A 10,638-nucleotide genomic window follows, 5' to 3' on the forward strand; every position below is an offset into this window, starting at 1 on the left:
TAACCTCCATCATGGTATGTGAAGTGGCTGAAGGGAAAGGAAGCGAATATTTCTGATAGTCATAGAAACTTTGAGACCAGCTTCGAATTCTCCCCTGTGTCAGTCCTATTCTCTCTCAGTAATTTGTTTGTTTTTCTTTGTGTGTTTTTGTGAGCTAATTCTGTGATTAATCCAGAGTGGCATGAGAGCCGGAGACTCATCCCACTCTGGGATATGAATTATTCATATTATTATCAACTTACTAATTTCATGATATCTGGCGCTTGTCTTTCATACAAACTGCAGAGAAAATTTTGCTCTGCCTCCCAAAAGGTTTACAAACAGCAAGACGAGCCTGGAGCAAGTTATAGGTGAGGACAAACAGAGGCTTAAGTGCTGCATTCGCTTACAAAACTCTCCCCAGATATTATGAAAAAGGGTATTTAATAAGAGTAGACCAAGCTCAAAGTATCATCTAGTTAGAGACCGTGGGTTTTTGCAGTAACTGGAAATACAATTAAATAAAGCAGCATCGCAATCCTCTAAATATTGGCCACTTTGGTTTCATGCAGTCCCCAAACAAGAAAATAATGCGGGAAAGCACAAGCAGTAAAGAAACTCGCCTGCTGCTAGTGTGTCAGTTTACCATGAAATACAACTTTCAAGCCAGAGTTTTGTCAACTTACAGAAAAGGATTTGTACTTCATTTTCTAAATCTATGTCAAAGAGTAGGACACACCAAAAAAAAGGACCTTGAGAATATTATGCACTGCAATAATTAGACCATGTTTTATCATGTGGCTGATCCTCCACCTCCCATGCATCTCACCTCCAGTGTTTCTGTTTTGACCTTGAACTAAAAACTGTCTGTATAAGAGAAACTTTCCCCAGAAATTGGGTTTTGAATCAATAGTTTTAAACTTTCAACCTCTTCACCTAATTATCTCTTTTTGCTCAAGTCTTTCTCTAGCTTAGCAAACTCTGTATCTTGGCACTTTGTACACAGTTGTTGGTTGCTGATAAAATAGTTGTTTGTGAGTTAATGAGCCCATGATTCTTTTTTTTTTTTTTTCAGTTTTTTTGTAAGCTTGCCAGTTGTTATGAGATTGATTATTTACACACCAGTGCTGAATAGTTACTCAAAAAATAGACTCCAAATGCCTTGATTCATAAAATCTGTTTTAAAGTGAAAAGGGACTATGGTGTAGGCACTGAAAAGGTTAGACATTAATTGAAAGAATGTTATCCTTCAAAGTTTTGTTAAGGGATCATCCATTTGCAGCAATCAAAATCAATTTTTTGAGGTAATCTGGAGAAATATCACCCCGTGCTTACCTCCCACAAGTGGGACTGGTTTGATAGACACTTCCAATGTAGCATTTGGTCAAACTGTTCCCTTAACAGCTCAATAGGGTTACGATCCAATGACTGACTCAATTACAGGCAGAAAAAGAGTGGACTTTTTTGCCATCTTAATCTTTCCTCTTTTTCTTTTCCAGTCTTTTTTTTTTTTTTTTTTTTTTTTTAAATTCTGCCTAGAAGGCCAACATCTCTTCTCTGTCGACAGGTATTTTTTGGGTGCCATTTAATCAAACTGCCAGTGAAGCATCTCTGTCTCACACTCAGAAATGAAGCACTATTCCTCTTAAACCAGGGATGGGCAATTAATTTTCCCACAGAGTCACATGAGAAAACAAACCTTTTGTTAAAGTAGCGAAAATTAATGCTCCAGTTACTCAAATTACTGGAATTTGTTCCTCTTTTAATAAGAATTCCCAACAACTGACAATTTTGTGGTATAGTATTGATAAGCAAATGGACCTTTCTACCAAAAACAAGACAATTTCTATGTGACCTAAGTGACTTTTGAGTGATAGTGTATGTGTTTTACAAATTAACAAGTATTAAATAATGCAGTGTCTTTGAATACATCGCCTACATACACTTAAAGACTACTTAGAAATGTTGTAATCTGTCATGTAACTAGAACCTGAAATGCCCTCCTTTCACCTTATTTGAAAAAAAGGAAAGTGGCCTGTATGCTGAAATGCTTTTAATCTGTCACACCATGACATGTATATGGGCCATGAAGAATTTATTATAGACCATTATTGTTATTATATTTATGTTACAAGTGACTCTTGTAACTCTTGGTTGGAATTGAAAAAAATAGAGGCAAAGTTGACACTTGGAAGTTAAGGGAGTTTTTTATGTTCAGGATACACAGTTTTATTTAAATATATTACTGCAACTAGTAAATCTGCTCTCATCAACTTCCCTATCTTGTTCATTTATTTTTGTATAGAACACCTCTCTCGCATTGAGCCATAATACCAGATGTGGTGCAATAAAAATGGTGTGACCTTCACCTGTTGTATTAATAATTCACTTCTAAGTTCTTTTTTGTAGCGATTTTAGACTTTAAATAGCTGACGGATAAATTTCAAGGTGTACTCGACAAAAAAAAATGTGAGGCTTTCTGAACAATAACAGCTGGAATCTTCAGACATCTACACAAAAACAAACTTCAATCACTAAGCACAGAGGAGCAGTTTTATTCATTGCATGGCCTAGTCACAACAATTACACAAAAAGAGGACTTTAGCGCAAAGATGTGAAATGAAACACATAAAAAAGAAGGACTGTTTATAAAGAATTAGGGGTTTGGATTGGCTTAAGCTATTTTTTTTTTCTGCAAACCTGCCTAAAAAAGCCTTTTGTCAATGTAATCTCTAAAATGATGCAGTTTAGCCCCACTTTGTCAGTGAAGACATAATCAGGGTTTAAAATAAATTTGCACATTTATCCCAGGTTAAGACATTCAACATTCAAGTTGTTATTTATTTATTTAGTGTCCACATGCTTCAGTTCTTTTTGCTGTGTGAGTGTCTAAAGTTTTCTTTCTTTCACATTCAGGAATAATTACTACTTTACCATTTGTAACATTACAAATGTCTCCATAGTCATCAAGACTCTTGCATTGGAAATGTGATGTCATTTGTGAGTCTGAAAACGAATAATAATAACCTTGTCTAAGCAGTGCATATAAAAATGTTGTTACTCTCGGGTGCTAAGGCTAATAGAAGTGTCTGAACTCGGTACTCGTTAAAATTCTCAGGAGTAGTGTAAACAGCAACTTAAATGGGATTTTAAAATGCTAATTGCATGGATCTATCCAGCAATGAACTGATGTGTTGCTTGATGTTTTACCAGAGTAAATAGCACCTAAGGCTAGACAGTTTGCACATTTTTCATCAGTACTTGTGGTACAAAGATATAAAAGGCTCAATTTAATTATTTCATTTTCTATGCCTCAAGTATCCACCCAATGGTACAATAAATCAATAGCATTTCCATGAATACTAATTGTGTTTGCAGGGATAGTAGGTGTAGCCAGTAGGTGGGAATTTGATCAGGTCTGCAAAACCAGCCGGCCGAAGCCTCTGCCTTTCCATCCATGCCCCACAGAGACTGACTGGCACTCCTTTGAAGTTGAGGTGCAAAATCAATTGAACACGTCTGGGAGTAAATGAACTTGTTTGGAGCTTAATTTCCAAGTGACTGAAGGCTTTTCACCAAGATATTTATGAGAACAGGTGGACCATTCAGTTTTTTCTTTTAGGGATATGCGTTTCATAACTGAGCCTCAGAATTCATTGACATTTATGGAATCATGAACTCTTAAAATGAATAAGTAAGTGTTTGCTTGCCTTTTCTTTTCTTTAGGCCAGAATATGAAGTTTACATGAAATAAAACAATAAAATTGAAAGAGAAATATTATTCCAGTGAATAGGTCAATAATTAAACAAGCCTACGCTACCTATTTAATACTTAAAATGTTTGTTACTACTAGAGATTTTTCTTCCCCTAATTGAAATCCTAATTTGATACTTGATTGGTGCATTTTTACCTTTTATTTTATTATTAGTTTTTGCTGCTGTGTGTAATGAAATGTATTTTCTAAACAGAAACAGCTTTTTCAATCTGTGTAAGGTTATCAGTCAATTAGGCACAATACTTTGGATTTATTAAAAGCAAACTACACACTTGTTTTCATCCTTTGAATAGTTTTAGCTTTCAACAAGCCATCATCTATGCGTGTTATGTCTCTTGTTCCTGTTTTAGCCTTGCCGTGGTTTTTGATCAAAGCAGAAATGTCTGCTGGCCTGCTGCCCTTCAGGCACTCACTCTTTTTAAACTTTAATCTTAGAATATGAAGTAACTTCAACCCTTTTACATGATTTTGCACATGAAGAGTAGTTCTCCGTGAAGAAATGCACTCACAGGATTTTATTAATTGTATTAACTTAACAGTGTATTGTATAAATATTATTATCCATTAAAAACAGATATTTATTTAAAATGCACAATTAACACTTTAAAAAGAATATTTTGTATAAAATGTAATTTCCACTCATTGAATTAACAAAGGTAACCCTTGCTTGGCTACATGTTTATTGCTATAGTTTTAGATTTAAAAAAAAAAGCAAAATAAAAGCAAAAACAAAAACAAAACAAAACGTCATTAGGCTGTAATTGCTTCCATGCCCCTGGACTTTCGTCTGGAACATTTGACATCTACATTTTTCTCACATAACCTCAGAAGAATTGGTAATGGGTGCTGCTCTGCTAGCAGAAAAAAGGCAAAGGATACAGCAGCCCAAGAAAAGAGAAATAAAAAAAGTAACTTGATTAGGGGAAAAAGGAATCAGTAAGATGGAAGAAAGTCTAAGCTCTTTAACTGGTGCTCCTTTGCATATAAATGAGAGATTAGGCAGAAACTATATCTTACTGCCTGTTAGAATACATATGCCTAATTACAATATATTCATAAAGTGAGAGTGTAATTTCCACAAAGGAGATTACAAACGAAGCACAAGGTCAGGAAAAGCCCTTTCTGTTCTCTGCATACAATTAGGATGATGATGCTGATGCTGCACGGAAAATGACTCGCGCTCATTGGCTCTCCTCGGAGATTATGTATTTTAAGTATGAAGATGGGATAAAGGGAAAAAGAGTGAGTGCTGTTGAGTTATATGTTAATAATGTTAATGAAAACATGAAGGAAAGGACCGAGTTCATTTGAACTTTGTAAACCATTTGTGTTTAAGCAGCAACTGATGGCTAACCGGGTCTTATCGGAATTATAAAGAGTCTCACAAAAAATCTGTGTGTCATATATTTGACATATATATGTGTGCTTTAGGAAATCTTCCTTCCTTTGCTTTTGAAAACATTATGATCCAACTTTAAATGTTTAAGAACCGAGGGGAAAATACACTAACACCTGCAGATTTTTAGAAATCTTCAATTCACTTGTTTCATTTATCCTTATATGGATTTCTGGCATTTATACAAGTTTTGTCATGTGCATTTCAATGGCTAAATGCAGAAAATTTACATTCTAAATCACCTTAACACATAGGTTGTGATTTAGCTGTGTGTTTAGGGAACGTGGGCCATCTGTCAGTGAAATCCCCATATTATCAATTCACTTACTTCGAGTGTTTTTAGTAAAGGAAGCTTCCTATTTTTTTTGCTCTAGTGAAACATCAATAAGAACTGCTCCTGTACTGTAGCTGTCATTGAATTGTAAGAATAAACCTCCAGAGAAAGGTTTGATGAGTCATGTACTTCATTTTAAATGGCAAAGTTCTAACTCTAAAAGCACATTCATTATTTAACACTGGGTCATGGGAGCACGACATTACTGATTTGTTACAGGTCATGGATACAAATCAATAACCTGATGTGCGTCGTCAGTGGGGTATAGAAATGAGATTTCTCGAATTCAGCTGGGATCTTGTCCTTATTTATCATACAGATGAATAGATGACTCCTTTATATACATTCTGTCAGGTGTGTGCACGCATGTATGCATGTGCGTGAAAGATAGTGGGTGGTGGATACGTGTGTTTTACAAAAGCTTTATGTAACACTGAGTTCTGGTTCAGGGTCTGAACATTATTCAAGTTTTCTAACACTGAGTTCAATACAAGCTAATAAAATGTTACTGGGACTTGATATAAGATAAATTCTAAGTGAGAAAAATCCTATCAGTTATGCAGAGTTGTGAGGTACAGAAAAGCAAAAAATTGTTATAAGTAGAATGAGTAGAAAGGGCCTTTGCAGTCCAGTGTCTAAGCTGATCTCTACTGAGTTAAGTAAGCCAAGTTTTCCTACTTTGCTCTAGTTCCAAATAATGAGGAGAGCAATGATACGTGAATGTAAACATTATAATAAAATCCCATTGGCTCTTTCCGTCTGAAAGGAAAGACTTATTTGCTTATTGTTTCAAGTTGTTAATTAATGTACCCTCAAACCATTTTGTTAGAAGTGCAAAAAGTGAATTTTAAAACTACAAACAGCTACCACATCATTGCAATGACATGCACATGAAGGAATCAAATATTTCACAGCAGTCAATCCCATACTTCAATACTGTGGATTCCTCATGTATTGCAACTTAATTGATCAATCTCTTCTAAATCAAATGTCACCGAGGAATTTACTGAAAATTTCTTGTCCAATTACTAGCAAGTGAATGACTAAACGCTCTTATTTCTGGTAATACTCCACCACCGTCTTTTCATTAGAATTTTAATGGAAATTGCTTATCTATGTCCTGTCTTTCAGGTGTTCAAAGGACCTTACGTTAAGTAAAATAATCCCCAAAGCCAGCGCAATTACAGCTAATTCCATTTTAATTCAGCCAAAAGGTGACGTGACAGTGAGCATTTCAAATGTTGGCAGGTGGTTAAAAATGAAATTTTGGTTTCAATTATACGGACGGTGAGTGTGTGGGGATATAGTGTTTGGAGATTACAACGGACCTTATCCCATCAGTAACCATGATAGTATTTATTTATTATCATGGTGACTATATACTAATAGTTATTTAATAGTGTTTTTTGCATAGAATGTTATAGTATTGGTATTATTATTTAAGGGTTTACAATAATTAATTAAACGTATACACAATGATCACCCAATGGGGCTTCATACAAATCATGCTTAAGGTTAACATCATGGTCATATTATTCTTTCACAGACCCTACAGTATTTGTCAGATTTTGGTTATTGAACTTGCACACAAAGCTGTCTACTCTCATGTACATCTAAGTATGAGAACTGAAGGAGCTACAAGGATCCCTCATCCAGATTATTTTGCACTTAACACTTCAAAATGTTGAGCAAAGGCCAACGTGTACAGCAGTTAAAAAGAAATTTTCATTCCTGTCTGATGGCAAAACTTGAGGTGGTCATGAAAACGTAGTCTACTGCTTGTGTAAATGGGCACACAATGTCCATTTTGTGACTTTGAAACCAATTTATTCCAATAGGATGTACTCTGCTTGTGGTACTCAAAGTTTTCAAATGTGGTGGATTTCAAAGAAAATCCAGGCAACTGCTACATTTCACCCAAATAAATTTATTTTCTAATCAAGTTCGTTTCTTTCTAAAGATTAACCAATCACTATTGAATTCAGACTTCTACACTAAACGAATATAAAATAAATAAAATAACAAATCGAATGAAGCCCAGAAAGAAAAGAAAAAAAAAACAGGAGTGCTGGTAAGTCCCAACTCAACTAATAATCTCAACAAATCTGCAAAATGCAACTGAAAGGCTGGTGGTGGAGGAAAGGGGGCTAACACACTAAGACACACATGACAATGCTTCTGTGTCTTATGAAACCAGTACACAGATTAGATTAGTCAAATACCCTCACTTGAAATTTTGAGATCATTCAGCACACAAAAAGAAAATTCAAATTTTCTTTTGATAAATTTTAATTTAGTTAAGCAAGTGAAAAGGAAACTGCTTTGAACACTGTACTTAAAAACAAGTGGTGCTGACAAGAAGCCTTTTTCAAATTGCTGTGGTGGACATGTTTGAGTCCTGCACCAGTGACTGGGGTTCTCCTTTACTGTGTACAGATTTACTTCTGACTAGAGGGGTTAATCAACAATCCCTCTCTGGTTTCTCTCTTTCATCTCAGTCCTCTGTTGAGAGCTCAGGACTCATCTGGAGGGAATATTGGCAGAGTGTTTGTTCCTTGATTGGCTTTGCGGGAGTAATCCATACAGATGTGTCTCTTGTGCCCATGTGGATCAGACTTCTGGAAGGACCAAGACAGACTGAAGCCATCAGATCTCTCTGTAAACGGCCTCAGGGTCCAGGGAATGGCTCGCCATAAAGCAGAGTGATCATTGATCTTTACCAAGGCATTAAGTCTTGATGAAATACTCAGGACTTTCTATCAACACTTCCATGAGCTGTCCTGTTTTAATATTTTCTTTCTTTACAGTACAGCAATAAAAATAACACTATATACTTAAAAAGTAGCAAGAAAGGTTAATCACCCCCTGTTCTCTAACTGCTACAGAGAAACCACAGAGAAAATTACCAGTTAACATTAGTAATATTTTAATATTCCTTTACATATATATCTGTAAAGAAAAAACAAAAAAACATTCAGAAAGTGTGTGTGTGTGTGCGTGTGTTTGACGGGGGGTGTCTTCATACACCCTTCATTCACACATCTTGCCTTGGTCGAGGCTCCACTGGTGGTTTGGGGGCGTCTGCTCACCTACACCTCAGGGGGAGTGCGTTGATGTGTGTGCATGTTTGTCTTTGTGTGTCGTATGTGTGTGTGCCTGTGTGCATGGCTGGTCCTTGGTCTGGGGCTTGCTGAGCTTTAGCCCCTGTGGGACATGTTCATAGAGGGTGGAGTTACCGCTTCTCTCCGCTTGATTCCAATCCTCCTCCCTGGGATGTGGGTACTTGTTGGTTCTGGGGTTGGTTCTCTGGAGCTCTCGTCCTTTGGCCGTGGGCACCCCATCTGGGGCCACCAAACTTCTCCTGCTGGGATGGACGCACAGTTGTCACCAAGATGTGGCACCAAGATGGTCTTAGGTACTCTTGGGGACTGTGGATGGCCTGAATCTCCTGGATCTATCTCCATCTGCCTCTGGCTCCTAGGGGTCATTATTGCAACTGCGCACCCTTGTCAAATACATTTCATGACAAACACACATACACAGACACTCACTTTCTCACAGTTTATGGCGCAACAGTGCGTTCAGATCATAACTCTGATTGTAAAAGCTGCCAGACAGGACAGGAATAAAAAACATTCAACATGCAATGTGGAAAATCAGCATAATGTAAGTTGAGATCCAAAAGCTTAGTGACAAAACTGTACCTGATTTAAAATTGACCACCATCTTTTTGCTAGTGCTGTTCAATAATGCAAATTTTCGTGTTACTCAGATAACGAATTAACCTATAAATGCAGCTTATGTAGGGGAGAGCACCGTGTCATGATTTGTGAGATGAATCATCAATTCGCAAATTCTGAAGACATTTCAACAACCACCGAATCACTTTTATTTTTACTTTCCATAATAATTATTTAATACAGTAAAACACACCTGTCAGTTTTTCATGTATTTTGAAACAGATTTCTTCTAATGTAAATTTGTCTGTCTCTAAAGCACTTTGGGTCAGCTTTTGTTGTTTTAATGTGCTATAGGTTACAAATAAAACAGATGTGACAGTTAGCACAAAAAGTTATTTTTTTCTTAGAGTGTTTGAGGTATATTTTTTTCATTTTCACAGACTATATAAGGTGCTACGAGTCGGTCATGATGGGCTATCTTGCTGGAGCACCCATTTACTATTGTGCCACAGTTCTGATAGTGGGCACTCCTTTACACACTTTATGACATCTGATGAGTGAATTCACATTGTACTATGAATGTTAAGAAGACAGTGGGTTCTCTTACTTGGAAGAACTGCTGTTTGGTCTAAAAGTTGTAGCTATGAACCCAAATCTCATGACCACTGAGTCACAGGCTTGTTAATAAATATCTTTGCAGACATTAAGATGGTGCTTCTGCTCCACATCCAAGTTACAAATGTGTGTCTGCAGTTGGTCACACATTTGATTGCAACACAGGTCTGTGTGTTGCTCACATAACTGCATGTGTCACCCTAGAAAAAAGGAAAGAAACTCAAGGAAAAACTCATGTCAACAATGATGCTGACATATAGAAAAATAATCCCACTAATAAGGAAACTAGAATTATCTCATAAATCAGTTTTGGGGGGGGAAATATGTTCTTCTTTCATGTTTTGTCAGCAACAGTGAAGAAGAGCAAAGAGTAAAGGAATTTCTCATGTTTGTGACCCTATATTTACAACAGCTTTTAATAGATATAATATTTCAGAAAAAAACTGTTTAACAGGGATCATGACCAGTGCACTTTGGACACAGTTTAAATAATTTAAAAGTCAAAGAATGATCTCATAGTTAGATGGTGTGAAAAGTCAAAGTAGTAGGAACCATATAATTGGTTTTATGAGTAGCATTTTGGGCAAACTGGAAATGAGCCATAGAAACTTGACTGATGCAAGTTAACAAGGCACTGCGATAGGCCAGGCATGACTATTAATAAACTGTGTGCAGAGAAAACCAGAAAAAAATTCAAAAACTGAAAAGTAACTGAAAATTGATAGTTCAGAAAATGGTCACAACTTACCTCTTAACAAATGCTGCAGACTGCTCCATTGTAATTTTAGCAGACAAAAGCAGGGGTTAAAATGTGCCAGAACAATCTGGAACAGTGTTCTGGCACTTTCTGTTAGTGTG

The sequence above is a fragment of the Copadichromis virginalis genome, linkage group LG1 (assembly GCF_057382275.1).
Source record: "Copadichromis virginalis isolate Kocher_CV1m ecotype Utaka linkage group LG1, C_Virginalis_male_GT1.1, whole genome shotgun sequence".
Lineage (NCBI taxonomy): Eukaryota > Metazoa > Chordata > Actinopteri > Cichliformes > Cichlidae > Copadichromis > Copadichromis virginalis.